At 37.4% G+C, this 15,460-nt stretch overlaps 1 long non-coding RNA gene across 4 annotated transcripts in view; it reads right to left on the bottom strand.

The window, feature by feature from the left end:
* The window catches only part of LOC103786116 (uncharacterized), an 859,517-nt gene that overhangs the window by 171,574 nt on the left and 672,483 nt on the right, over window positions 1-15,460 (bottom strand). For all 4 annotated transcript variants that reach the window (XR_010109414.1, XR_008624591.2, XR_008624590.2 and 1 more), the window contains 3 exons: window positions 3,580-3,761; window positions 1,328-1,541; window positions 29-225 (listed from right to left, as the gene is read on the bottom strand). This is a non-coding gene — a long non-coding RNA (uncharacterized LOC103786116). The remainder of the gene's footprint in view (window positions 1-28; window positions 226-1,327; window positions 1,542-3,579; window positions 3,762-15,460) is intronic.

Genomic DNA, 15,460 nt, shown 5'->3' with positions numbered 1-15,460 from the left:
TCTCTTCTCCGCCACGGGCTGCACTTACCCACTCCTGCAGAGAGAGCCCAGCCTTTATAGTTGAAGGCAAAGGTGAAAATAGCCAGTGTTGTCTGGGCTGAAAGACTTCAAACTTCAAATAGTTCTTGGGTTGTAGGGAAAATCCTCATGGCCAATGTTTTTTCATGAGGGCAGGGATTCATATTTCCCAGGCACAGTGGAGAGTACCTGGCATGAAGCTGGGAGCTGAAAAAATGTATACACATAAATATGCATAGATACATACAGACATATATATATATATATATAAACACGTGTGCACATATATACTAATATCATCAAATCAACGCTAGAATTTTGTTGACATCACCAAAAACCCATCATGTACCCACTAATCATCCCACTACCTGAGTATTTTTCAGAAACTTTGAACAGTATGGTTTTTTTTAACACTATTCCCAGCTCCTGTATTCAACGGCTTGTTTACTTTGTTATTTTCAGCCTCCTACTCTGGTTTGAGATGTCTCAAAATAGCATTCCAGTTATTTGTGTTTTCATCTATAATTATTTTCTCAACAAGAGTTTTTAAAATTCCTACATAGTTTTTAAAAAAAAACAGGACTTGAAAAATGATGCAAAATTCTGCAATGTATCCTTAGAAACAAGTAAAGATTCAAATATATCACTAGTAATATGGAGGCAGAGTGATTTGAACACAGCAGAAAGGAGTATTAATTTCAGTCCTGTCACCTACTATCTGAGTGAATCGTGACAAGGTTTTTTTTGTTGTTTTATTTACTTGTTTGCCTTCCTGGTCTTCAGTTTCTCACAAGTATATATAAGGAATTGGATCCTGTGCCCTCTAGCATTTTTTGAAACTCTGAATTTCTAGGATTCTAGGAAACTTATCCTAACCAAATTTGTGTTGGCATGACTGGCTTTAGAAAAGCATAGCCAGTAATTAGTGATGGGGCTGACTGCAAAGAACAAGGGCAGAATGAGCTAGACCCCACCTCATAACCCTTAATGAGTCTACCTGTATGATTAAGAGCAATCCTTAATGAGTACATCTGTATGATTAAGAGTAAAGGTGGGTAAACCTGACTTCTACCATATAATCATTATGGAAACTATGAGTCACTTTATCTCTTCAATCATTCATAGAATGGAGAAACAAAACCTACCTTCACAAAATTTAAAGCATTACATAAAATGTAAGTGTAAAGCATTTACAACCATACCCAGAACATTGCAGGGTCCAGTTGATAGCTTCTACTAATGTTCTTATCAGAAAACATTCAAATGATAGAGCAGACAAGAAATACACAGGATGGGAAAAGAGACTTACCAATAGGAGATAATTGATCCAAGTTAAACAAAAAGCTATTTATTTCCTCTTTAAATTATTCTTGAAATTTGCTAAGACTTGTGTCATTGTTCAGAAGATTTGAACCCCAGAAGTTGTTTCATGCCAACTCGTGTGGTAGATAAAGGGAGACCTTTCAAAATAATAGATTTACAAATAACCACATTGGTCTTTATCGTCCGTGTTGTTCTTCTCTCTAAAGTCATAGGAAGTATAATATTATTGATCAGACAAGACAAGAGCCTGACCTACCATAATCAAACAATAACCTTTTATTTATCCACCTGGAAAATGTCCATGGAAACTATAAAGGAGAGTGCTTTGGGTCAAAGAGTAAATTTGGTTTCACGTTGAGAAAACTACCCCATTCCAGTTTATTTCCTAAATAAAGAGCATAGTTGCTTTTGTACAGTCATGGTCTCAAAGGCAAATCTTTTGTTTCAGGGACTGAATGGGCTATTTCTCTACATGTCTGATTACATGCCGTGCATCTCAAAGCATATTGACAATTTCATTATACTGAGTGCAGTAATCCATATCAACAGCTCATCCCTGTTTTGAATTATAAAATGAAGTGGCTTAAAAGGCCAGGTATAAGCAAACTTATCTGCTTCTAGTCCTTCAGGGACTGGACTAGGTCCAAAATTAAACAAGACGCAGAGTAGCTTTTTAAATTTAAACACTTCCTAAAATTGTTTTTTCACCAAAACAAGCCACCTAAAAGATTAAAAGCTCTTTTTCTTCCTCAAAAAAAGAGAAAAAACACACATAATTACATTCTAAATTAAAACTCTAATTGAGTGCTCTTGTATTTGTAAGATGTTCCACTTTCCTTTAGGGACAATATTCTTATTAGTCATACAAGCTGCCTAATCATTGAAGGGCAAGGCTTCTTCAAACCATCTACCTTTGTTGCAAAGCAAATGAGAAAGTGCAGTGCTGTCTTTTTTTCCTCAGTGCATCTCAATTATGTACTTATAAAAGTAACAATCAAATACTCAGGCTGAAAAATAATGATACCTTCTGGACTAGCACAACTCTAAAGACAGCTGAGGTTAGTCCTGACTGTATTTTTAAGCCAGTTCTCTTCCTGGTCTAAATTTAAAGATTTAAAGATCAGGAAAAGACAAGCAAACAAAAACAAAACAAAAAACAAACAAAATACTCATGAATAAAGGACAAGGAAGCTTGGTTAGGGGAGCAGAAAAGCAAACGCTTGAACGCTTTGGTTGGCTTTGGAATCCGGGAGACCCATGTTCAATCTCAGGTGAGTTACCCAAACCTCTGAACTTTGCTATCTATAAAACAGAGGTAGTACTAGCATCTCTCAAAAAGGGCTGGAGTAAGAATTACGGGAGATAACATGTATAAGTGATTTTCACTGTTCAAAGTAAGCAATGGATGTTCAATATCATCAGCATAATTAAGAAATCATTTTGCAAGTGTGAAATATACAACGTTTAATTTTCTCCTGTTCCCCCTTTCTCTCCATATGCAAAGGTATACAGAGAAAACGGGAAGAAAACTAGTATTTACATAGAGTGTTGGCCATGTTCCAGGTACTTTACATAGATCATCTCAACTAGTCATCATGACATCTGCCTGGGGTATATTCCTTTTAAAGATGAGGAAACTGAGGCTAAGACAAAGACAGAGACAGAAGACAGTAGGACAGAGAGAGAGAGCCTGAAACCCAAGTCTCCAGTGCCCATCCCATACTTATTCTACTACAAACGTTCACATGCACACGTATTAACACACATGCACACCTATTCCTGAGACAATTTGGGAATTTGTTTAAGTGGTACTCATAGGCTTACACAACCTGAGTACAGTAGCATTGTTATTAATATTTAATATTAATAAAAGTATTATTATTATCATAAAGTATTATTATTATCTCTGTTTCATGAATTACACAATAGAAGCTCAGCACATACGTGATATAAAAAGGCAAAAGCTATTAAGTTCTGGATTTAGGATTAGAACTGAAGTCTGTTTGACACCAAAGTCCAGGTAATTTCTCCTATATAAGGACAACTTCTGATGAGAAGCAAGGGTTGTTTGAATAGAAACCCTTCATTAAAATACATAGAAAAAATTTACTTTTTACTCTCTTAAGATAAAAGATTTCACTTTCTTTTGGGAAACTGGTTGTCTTATGGTGAAATTTTTCTTGCAGAATAAAAGTGATGAAACTGGCTCTCTTTGAATTGGGTGAAAAAAATGAGTACCTTGGACATGAGCATCCTGCTGGCTTATTTCTTGTGTATTACGGCATTCAACAAAGAGGAGAAAGGTCCTATTTGATTTTAGCAAAATGTGGGATCCATGCAGCTCATTTGTAAGCTTCCTTCCTGTAGTAGCTCCCGTTCACACAGCGAGGTCACAGCGTTGGTGATCCGAATGCTCACACCTGCAAGGTGAACTTTAATATATCACATACTTCAACTGTGAGATTTCAAATGAAGCCTGTTGTTGGCTCTGTGTTTCCAGGCAGCTCATAGATCCCTGTCTAAAAGCACTGGGTATAGCAATGATCTCATGATGTTATCTCAATAAATTTCTGTGGAGCCAAAGAGAAAAGCCAGTCTTTGGTTGATAGCATAACAGAGTGGACAATATTGCCTAGAGAAGGCTACCATTTGGAAGACCTTCAAGCAACCATAGCGTGGATTGCCTGAAACAAGTACAATCATGAATATCAATTGTCATTAGTTCTTGAACTGGCATCTTGGTAACCAAGTAGCTTAGACCAAAACCATCTTACAGAGATTTCCACAACCCATAAGATCCCTAAAACAAGATTTTGAGAGCAGAAATTAAGATGCAATAGTAAATTAGTTATTGCATATTAGCATAAACGGGTTTAAATTTTTATCTTTTGTATCAGGATAAACTATCAATTAGGAGGTACAACAAGAAAAAAAAAGCCAAGATGAGCTAAATACCCAAACATGAATTGGCTTTAAAAAATTCTAGCTTCAGTATACAACTCTTACTACTTTGAAATGTAAAGGTTTTAACACTAAAAATCATCATTTTGATTTTTAAAATGTTGTGCCAAAAGGTCTTCATTAAAAAGCATTATCTTGATTCAAAATATAAAGGTTTTCACAGGAAACAAAGTTAATTATACACAGTATGCTGAAAGTATGTCTTAACTATGAGTCAGTTGTTTAAACGAAAGAAATACAAGTCTGAAAATTATCACTTTTCCAATTCAAATTCCCACTGGAATTTCTAGCAGTTCTGGATCCCATATCCCAAAACACCACCAAAACTGCTTAAACACATGTACATACATACACCACATCTAGGTATATTGAAAGAGCACAAATGTCCTTAAATATGTAAGTAAGAAACACAGTCCTACAGAAAAATACACACACACACATACACACACACACATGCTTCTGAAGTGCCACCATTCCTTCTAAAAGGCTATAGGGTCGGCTTGACAGTCTTTGGCTTGGTTTAGGTATGCAGTAGGTCACTGCCCTGGTTCTGGTGCTCATGACCCATTGCCTAGGTTGCAGCAACAGGTAGTCCACCCACCTACTACAGGAGATAACTTCCTAAGATGCAAGTTGTGAATGACAGTCATCTCAAAAGCTTTCCATGGGTCTCCTTTGTTGGCAGAGCTATGTCCCATTTCTATTTTATGACATTTATGGACCCTGAAGAGACTAACAATAGTTTAGCTCTATATTCCTCAAATTATGCATTGCCTAGAAAATCCAAGCAGTACATCTTTTTCAAATTTTTTCAAATTTTTAATTTTTGTGGGTACATATGAGGTGCATATAATTGTGGGGTATATGAGATGTTTTGATACAGACATGCAATGTGAAATAGTCACATCATAGGAAATGGGATATATATTCCCTCAAGCATTTATTCTTTGTGTTACAAACATTCCAATTATACTATTTTAGTTATTTAAAATGTAAGATTAAGTTATTATTGACTATAGTCAACCTGTTATGCTATCAATAGTAGTTATTACTTATTCTTTCTACCTATTTTTTGTACACATTAACCATCCCAGGCAATACATCCTGATGAACAGGTGTGCTAAATCAAAACCAGAGACACCACCACAGTCTCCATTGCTGCCCTGGAGATATGGATTGTGATTAGGTTGTTGAATGAAGGAGCCAGAGCTTACAATCTGTGGCTGAAAGTATTCCAGCTGTATTTCATTAATTTGCAAGAATCATCTATGCAGCTATTAAAAATATTGATTCCCAAGTTTTGACTCTTCTCCCAAAGGTTCTGATTTGTTAAGTCTTGGAAAGCAGCCAGGAATCTGCATTTTAAAAAGTCCCCGGTCCTTCTGATGCAACCAAGCAGCAATTTCACATTTGGAGCCATACATAATTTATTTTCCTCATTTTATAGGTATAAAAACTGTGAGCCAGAGTAGTAAAGAGACTTGTCAATGATTAGTCAGAAAGTTGCTGCAAACCAGAACTGGAACCCAGGTCTCCCAGCTCCCAGTCTTCCCTTTCTATTGGGCTGCCTCCCACTAGAGCAATAGGGGTGTCATGTAGCAATCTCTGTGCTGCTTCCTATAGCTCTTCACTGGTTTTATTCTACAGATACTCCTTCATTGCAAATTCACTTTTTTAAGAAGACAAAATTTCACAGTCAAACCTCTCACAGGTCAGTGCAAGAAACTTGTTTCACCAAAGGCATTTTTCTGGCTCATCTAATTCTTGATGATGAATTGTGATTTGCCTCGTTTATTCTGTCTGTACATTGGGAATTGCACCAGCTCTCACTGAATTGTCTGTTAGTGTTACTAAAAGCATGGATAAAGACAATAAATTCTGTGTCACCACTCAAACTACTCTGTGAGAGATTTCCTACAAGTAACAATATGAGTATGCATTCCTGCTACAGCATTAGCATCAAAGACAAAATGGACAAATCAGATTGTCAGTTCATGATTTAGCATCCTCATGAGAGAAGCTTGTGCATGCCAGACAAGTACCTCATAAATTGACATTTATCTTTTGGGCCAGTTGAGATACATTTACCTTTACCTTAAACTGAAATGTATACTTGGAAATTAATTTAATCCACTGGTATGAAAGTCTTTCTGTGGCTAGCCTTCTTGGGGAAAAAAAAAGCTTGACATCTTTGATAAATTCAATAATTCATTCTGGATGAAACTAGTTTTATGTGCTCAAACTGAAACTTCTTAAATATTCCTCTGCTTGACTTAACTAATTTTATGTAGCTTCATTTACTTCCATGAAATAGTTTAAGTACCAGGGCAATTGGTTTCATGGTCTGTTTCACAATAAGAAAATTTGCTTAGTTGGAGAAAAAGTCTTTAAAAACATTTCCAGTACCAGATTATTAAATTATTGCTTTTCCAACAAATGGGTGAACTTATTCAAGTAAGACTTAATTATTCATTCAACCATTTAAAAACATATATATTGAGTGCTTATTATGGGGTAGAAACTGTTGGGCACTGAGACGTAACAACGAACAAAAACAGATTTTTCTTACTCAATAGACATACAAGGGCTTCCAAGGGACATAAACATTAATCACATAATTACACAAAAGACAAGTTTGTTACAGGCAGAGAGTATAGGATGAGGTGGATGTAAGTGAAGTCAGAGAGAGCTTCCAAAAGGGACCAACAACTCAGCTGAGATTGGAGGGGTAAGCAGTTTCTAACTAAGGCAAGGAGGGAAAGAATGTGTACATGTGACAGTAGAAACGTGATGACCAAGGACATCCAGCCTAGTTCTAAAGAAATATCAAGAGCAACTCTGCTGATGGATGTTTCCAAGCCAGCCTTGAGGCTTGCACCAACTATCCAGGCCCTTGATCATGCGGCAGTTGTGGTTTACTGGACAAAGTACTCGAGGAGGAGGAGCAAAAGACCTGGAAAAGGTGCTTTAATCTCCACGGTTCTAAGTCATCACACTTGCAAAGGGAGGTTAATAAGGTATACTGCCTGAGGTCATAGGAAGATTAAATGAGATCAAGTGTGTGCAGAGTTTTATAAACTGAGAAGTACTATACAAAAGTGAGGGATTATAAAAGATTATAATGACTAACACCTTCAGTATATAAACTACTTTCTGTTAAAAACAAAATTGGTTATTATTAAGGAGACACTGATCTGTTGTACAGACAGGCATAGTATTTTTTCATGATGCCATACCAAGCAGGACAGAGGCCAGGTCCTACCAGCTTGCTGTGTCTTGCATGACCAGGCATTCTCTGTTTTAAGGTCTTCAAGGGGATGCGCCTTACCTAAAACCCTGGCCCCCACACCAAGCGGCTGTGTAACATCAGCCCAGCCCTAATAGTCTACCATCTGAAGATCAGAGGTTAGATTTTTGCCTAATGCTGCAGAGGTAACCACAGAAATGTTCTGAAGTTTCTCATCCATAAGTCTTTGGACTAACTGCAAAATTTTATTATTGTTGTCCTCACTCAGAGTCTCTCCATTATAGGATCTTCCCCAGGCCATGGTAGTGCCCAAGGGAAATTATACTGTGGAAGAATGTGTTAACAAAGTTATAGTGTGGTTACAAAATCAATATCAAGGAAATTCTTGACTAATTAATGTAACTAAGGATGGAAAATTTCAAGAAGTGTAGTAGATGGCAGGTAAGAGAAAGGAAAACTTGATATATCCAAAGAACAAGTGGCTTGAAGATTTTTAGAAGGGGACACTCACCCTGATCAGGAAATCAAAAAAGGTAAATTAGCAAATTATGGCTGATAGTTATATTAGCTCAATCTAAATAATGTGGATGGATCATTTGGTGAAAGTGGATACTCAGACACAGAGAAATTCTTCTTTTCAGAAAGAATGCATTTCTGCCCTTGTTTATTTTCTCTAGGGGCCACATTATTGCCCTTGGGAAGTAGGTTTTTTAGGAATCAGAGTGGCAAAGTTTAACTCTTAGAGAAATTCCAGCCACAAGAGAAGAAGTCATGTACCCCCATCCCCAACCCCTTGTTTTGCTTGACACCATGCCTCTGGGAGAGCCCAGTGTGGATTAGAGTTAGGGCAGCACTTTTAGTGCTGGATATTCAACTCCCCCTCCCAGAAGAGTTTCCTCTGTTTTAAGGACACAGCCAGCACCACTCCACAGTGGCCCAGGAGGAGTCAGAATAACAGACTGATCCATGGCCATGATTAAAGCATCCAAGAAATTAGGTGGGTGTCTCTGCATGTTCTGAATGGATGGAAGAAAAAAGCTTAGGGTTACCTTTCCTTGGCACAAACTTAAGTTATGTAGTCATGCACAGTTGCATTCCAGCATAATTTTAGATCAATGGTGATTCCAAGGCAGACTCAATTTTGCCTTTCAGTCCTGGGTTGAAGACCACCCACGTTCTTATTAATGCAATTTTCCCACCATAAATGGCCTACTACAAGTGAGTATGTGTTCATGTGTTGTGTGTGTGTGTATTTGTGTGTATGTGTAAACCTCACCCTCAGTGTCACTGTCTTTGTTGGAGAGCCACCATTTCTGATTGCATTTTATTATTCAGGTATCTGTAATCTGGTTTTTCATTACAGCCTAAGTTAAAGTCTCCCAGCTATTCTTCATCAAATTCTGTAACTTCTTAGTTATAGCACCAATATAATGAAGCTAGAACTTTGCTCCACATGGAGAAATTTTGACTACTCCAAAGTGGAGGGAAGTTTTTCCTTCCTGTGACCAAAGAAGCTTTGAGTGTTACTTCCTGACATGGTATCTTTTAGGAGCATCCTATTACCTTTCCTTTATTCTCTTCTGTTCACTTCTTGTGTTTACTTTGGGGAATCATCCTGCAACTCTTCGAGGTACTCAGGCTGGAAAGCTTGATGTATTCTTCATTTCTGCTTTTTTTTTATTAGCCCTTATTTCCAATAAGTTTGTGATTTCTATCAATTATATATTCCAAGTGACTCTCCTATCTATCCCTTTCTTCCAGTTACTATGTCCAATGCCTTAGTTTGGGCTCTATTAATCTCTTTCTGAACTCAGGCCTTTTACCAGGCTCCCTGCTTCTGATCTTTCACCTTGCCAATCCATCCTTTACACTTTCCCCAGATTTATCTTTGTAAAGCAGAGTTTTGATCATGTTGCTATTGTAAAAACTATTTGACAAGTCTGAGTGTCCACACATGTGGCATAAAGACAAAAATCCTTCAAGGCTTTCATTAATATGACCCCTTCAACTTTGAAATACATCTCCTCTTCCATACAGCTTAGAGAACAACCAGAGAAAGTTATTTGCCATTATCCATGTATTCTCACTTTTTTCCCCACACTTTTGGTTTTTTCTCACTGTTCCTTTGGCCCAGAATATTACTGCAAGCCCATCACAACTCCCTATTAGTACTATAGAAAATAGATTCTCATGCTTCAAATTCCAACCCAAATGACAACAGTGATGTAGAACTTTCCCTAATATTCTCATTTCTAATTAATTGCTTCTTCCTTTGATCCCCACAGCATTTTCCCTGTACATCTATTTTACACTTATTTAATTATACTTAATTGTTTAAACAGGTTCTCAATTATATTAAAAGCTTTGTGATGGCCCAGGGTATCTTCTACTTAGTTTTGTATTCTCTAAGAAGCATCTACAGCACAGCGAATACTCAATTAGTGCTGAAGAATTAAAGAATGAGGAGGAAAAGTTGAATAATGGGTAAATAATAAGAACAATCAGAAAATTCAAGAGTTTCCTAAAGGAGTTGAAATTCCTAATTTTAAAAGCTTTTAGAAAATTAGAAATTAAATAATGTTTTCACATCTTACAAGGCTCTAAATCAGGCAGCTAACAAAATTATTAATTTAAAGACTTATTAGAACTTGGCTGGGTGCAATGGCTCACACCTGTAATCCCAGCACTTTGGGAGGCTAAGGCAGAGGTCAGGAGTTCCAGATCAGCCTAGCCAACATGGTAAAACCTTGTCTCTATTAAAAATACAAAAATTAGCCAGGCGTGGTGATGAGCACCTGTAGTCCCAGCTACTCCAGAGGCTGAGGTACAAGAATTGCTTGAACTCTGGAGGTGAAGATTGCAGTGAGCTAAGATTGCGTCGCTGTACTCCAGCCTGGGTGACAGAGCAAGACTCTGTTTCAAAAAACACAAACAAACAAACAAAATTAGAACTTAAAATGATAATCCAGGAAAAAAAGGCATTCCACCTCTCCAGTATCTCAGAAAGATTTGAGACTCAGAAACATTAGGTACAAGGTATAGAAGAAAAAGAAGGAACAAGACATGAGCCTGACAGCAAAAGGGAGTCGTTTAAAGTCTGTATAGTTAATTCTGCACACACCCTGTGTGCAACACTCCTGAAGACCTGGCTAATGCTTTCAAACAAAGGAGTCAACGAGATTTAAAAGCTGGAGAAGTTGAAAGTCCCCAATTTCTGACATTTGAGGCAGCATCACAAAAATTTCGCATCCCCATCACTCTTCAGTAAAGTCCAGCAGACTAAAAGCTCTCTCCACGTACGAAGAGTTACCAAACGGCTTTTATTGTCACATTGCTAAAAATAGACAACTAGGGGTGACCTGAAAATGAGAAAAATACAAAGTATGAAAGAGGCCAGGATAAACAAAGCAAAAACTGTCCCTAAATAAAACAAAGCGAATTTAGTGGAGAAAATTAACATGCAATAATAGGGTTCCCCTTATTCTCAGGAAGAAGACCAAGATGTCTCCTTTTATTAATATTATTAAGATGTGTTTTTGAGGATACAGCCGAAACAATAAGCAATGCATTTATTGATTTACATCCCCACCAACAGTGTACAAGAGTATAAGCACTCTCTTTTCTCCACATCCTCGCCAACCCTTGCTTTTTCATCTTTTTGATAGTAGCTATTTTAACAGGTATGAGGTTATTTTTATTGTGGTTTTAATTTGCCTTTCCATGATGATTAGAGATATTGATCCTTTTTAATATTTCTGCTGGTCATTTGTATGCTTTTTTTCCCCAGAAATGTCTATTTGAGTCCTTTGCCCATTTTATAATAGGGTTATTTGGGTTCTTGTTGTTGAGTAGTTTGAGTTCCTAATATGTTATTTATATTAGCCTCTTACCCAATGTATGATTTGCAAATATTTTCTCCGAATCTGTGGGTTGTCTCTTCATTTCTTTTTTTTTTTTTTTTGGCCATGCAGAAGATTTTTACTTTCAGGTAATTCCATTTGTCAAGGCATTTATTGAAATAATGGGTAAAAATTAAACTTATTTCTAGATTATATTATTTATAACTATAAGAAAAAATAGTTAACAAAAGGAAATTTTAAAACTAGTATGAGAGTATTAAGTGTTGCTACGGTTTGAATGTTCCCTCCAAAATTTTTGTTGAAACTTAATTCCAATTGTAATGTTATTAAGAAGTGGGGACTTTCAGAAGTAATTAGGTCAGTGGATTAATGCCATTATTGTAGAAGTGGGTTAGTTATCCTGGGAGTGGGCTCATAAAAGGATGAGTTTGGCCCAATTTCCTCTCTGTTTCTCGTTCTTACTTGCACTTCTGCCATGTTATCACACAGCACGAAGACCCTCACCAGATGCTGGCACCATGCTCTTGGACTTCTCAGCCCCCAGAAGTGTAGAAATAAGGCTTTGCTCTTTATAAATTACCTAGTCTGTGGTATTCTGTTACAGTAGCATAAAATGGACTAAGACAGGTGCCTAGATAAATATACACAGAACAACAGTATTCATTAAGACTTTCCCATGTGCCAAGAACTTTTCTACAAGTTTTATATGCATTACTTATGCCAGAATGTTATACTTTAAAAACATAATGTGAGAAAGGCATCATAATTTATAATAGCAAGCAAAAACATGAACTATTATGGAATAAACTTTGAAAATATGCACAAGATTTGAAGAAATTTGAAAAATCGTATTGCAATGGGTACCTTTATGGGTCAACTTAGGTAATAGATATATGTCTTGTTTATTATGTTTCTCTGGTAAGCCCTGACTAGGAAATCGTACTAGGACATTTTAATAAATGAAGATATATACTTACATATACCTGAATGGAGAGATGAAATTTTACAAAGCTATCACTATTTCCAATACAATGGGTATAACTTAATTGTTAGTGATACCTTGATGTGGTGGTTCTAAGGAAAAAATTATTATAAATCCATATTTAAAAATCAGTAGGTAAGAATATCAAGGATTATTTTCTAAAAGATGAATATTTATCATGATTACCTTACCAGATATAAAAACTGACTATAAAACTACTGTAATGGAAAACATGTTGTTTTGGTGCAAAATTTGAATGATGAAAAAATGCAGAAGAATGAACTTTTTACATGGACAAAAATATCATGTATCTTGTTTATATAGACACTTTCAGGTATTTATTTCACTTTAATAATGAATGAACAGATAAGCATGTAAATCAAGGCTGGCATCCGCCAGATGTTAACTTATGGGGAAGAAATGAAGGGATTGATTACTCAACAAAGTAGATCAAGGGTGGTTTTTTACTCTTTTCATTTTGCAGAGCCATTGTTTTGGTTTTTTAAATCAAGTTAGATGTACATTTCAGAATTAATATCAAAAACATTCGGTGGGCTGGAAACACTTCACCAGCACTCCTGGTAAACTCAGGTGGTCCAATAAATATAGAAAAGGGCATCAAAGATTTCTACTGCCCCGTTCCAGAGAAAAAGAATCAATATACTCAACAAATTCACACAAATACCTCTTATGAACCTTTAGGGAAATCATTACTAGTCTATCAGACAAACAAAAACACAAATATGCACAGAAAAAGAAATAATTGAACTCTGGCCAAAAATTGGAGTTCAGATAAATCTATTCAAGTTCACAGACAATAGTAAGTAAGGGGAGAGGAGAGGAGAAAATGAAAGAGATTGCTGGAGGGATGCAGCCAATGGTGGGTGCACTGAGAGAGTCCTCTTCATCAGTGAGAAAGGAGCCTGGGATGAGGGGCAGAAGTAATGCCGGGACCTGACACCTTGCAAGGAGGATTTCTCAGGTCTAGGTTCAACTACTTTTTTTTTTTTTTTTTTTTTTTTGAGACGGAGTTTCACTTTTGTTGCCCAGGCTGGAGTTCAATGGTATGATCTCGGCTTACTGCAACCTCCACCTCCCAGGTACAAGCACTTCTCCTGTCTCAGCATCCCAAGTAGCTCAGATTATAGGCATGCGTCACCACGCCTGGCAATTTTTTTTTTTTAATTTAGTAGAGACGGGGTTTCACCATGTTAGTCAGGCTGGTCACGAACTCCTGACCTCAGGTGATCCACCTGCCTCGGCCTCCCAAAGTGCTGGGATTACAGGCGTTCCCCACCGTGCCTGGCCTCAACTACTCTTAAACTGACCTGTGGATGAGGGGCTGTGGATTCAGTTGCCTCACTACAGACACAAACAAATTGACTGCGGGGCTCCTAACCTACCTCTGACCCTCACCAAAATGAAGATGTGAAGCAGGGTAAGATGAGGGAAGCCGTTTTGCTAGCAGCAAGAGAGAATCTAAAGATATGGAATCCAGACTCCAGTGGGACAGGTGAGCAGCTCCCAGTGGTCACCATGCAGAGATAAGCTACCCCAAGAGGTGTCTCGGTTTATGGGCCTCCTGGGTGTTGCTGCTGTTGTTTGGGTGGCACTGGAGGGGTGGGGCCATGTTGGCACCTTGTCTGAGGTGAGTCAGCATTGCCACAAATAGGGAGAAGGCAATAGCAGGAGTCTGTGTGGTTCTAAGGAAAAAGCCCAGGCATCTCTCTTCTGTATCTCACAGAGAAGCAAGAGAAAGGGAGAGGCCCAAGACCTAGCATTGGAAAGTCAGGACTACCCATCCAGTTCAGTTAGTGACAACATTAGGCTAACTCTGTCATTAGACTCCAGAAACCTTTAGGGTCCAGAGGACCCTTGACTTATAACAAAGAAAAGCTAATGAGTCAGGAGATGAAGGATGAGATAAAGTAGGCAGCTCTGACGTTTTCCATAAACAGACTTGTAAGGGAAGAATGGGAGTGATTAATCACCTTACGGTTTTTCTGTTTGTTTTTCCACTCCCTGCATTCAAAACTTTATTTACTCACACATATCATTCACTTGAATCAGGTTAGTGCGTTCATGCACTCAGTTCTCAGGTAAACCTCATGTAAACTGTTACCAACTTGAGAGTTGCAGCTCTAGACAGCTTGGCAGGTTCGTCTCTTCCAGAGCCTAGGAATTAGGAAAAGAGTCATGCAAAGCCCTTTGGCAAACCCAGTACTCATGTAGGGGCTGGTGTTGCTAGGCTGAAGTCCAAGATGGTCTTGACTCCTGAAAAGGTATTCTGTCAATTTCATCCAGACAGTTTCTCATAATCCTTTCTACATCAGCTTCTACACAAGAACAAAGAAAAATCTAAAATTTAGGGGAGGTTTTTCCCAGTTTTAAAATCATCTTCTTTTCCCAGTAACAGTGGAAAACAGACCATCTTGAATAAATACTCATTCTAATCTACCTGCTGTTTTGTTTGACTTTTAGGATTTATCCACCATTTGTTTTTAAATCAAATCCAAAACTGACAACTAGCAAACTACTTTACTTCAGGAAGTTGTTATTTTATAATAGAACTTAATGAGCATTTCTGAAACATATCAAGAATTACTCACCATTTTCTTCTATTGTTTATTAGGGGAATATGCTGTTTTCAAGTTCTGTTGACAACTCATGTCCATTTAGTTTAACATTACATGCGCTGAAATGTTGTAATATTGTTCTTTTGTTTTCCTATGATTTTTTTTTTTTTTTGCCTTGGGTAATGTAAGACAGTTTTCAACTCTATAGCTGTAAGGGTATTTTTATACATGCTCAAAAAGATGGATCACTCTACAGCTAACCAGAATGGGTTGCAAATAGTCTCTTAAGTAATCAGTCTGGATTGTGTGATCGATCAGTAGGGACAGAAAGAGTTTTATCAAGATGACTGGCTGTGGCTGACCAGCCGCTCTGTGCAGCTGTTCAGAGACATGTTTATTAAGCCCGTATCAGTGAACTCAGAATATAAGAGCTGGAAAAATCCTTGGATACTCTCTACTCTTCATTTTACAGAATACCAACCCAAGATCTAGA

The sequence above is a fragment of the Pan paniscus genome, chromosome 13 (assembly GCF_029289425.2).
Source record: "Pan paniscus chromosome 13, NHGRI_mPanPan1-v2.0_pri, whole genome shotgun sequence".
NCBI classification, from domain to species: Eukaryota; Metazoa; Chordata; class Mammalia; order Primates; family Hominidae; genus Pan; species Pan paniscus.
The sequence above is the reverse complement of the archived record's forward strand: the minus strand, read 5'-3'. Positions and strand labels throughout refer to the sequence as shown.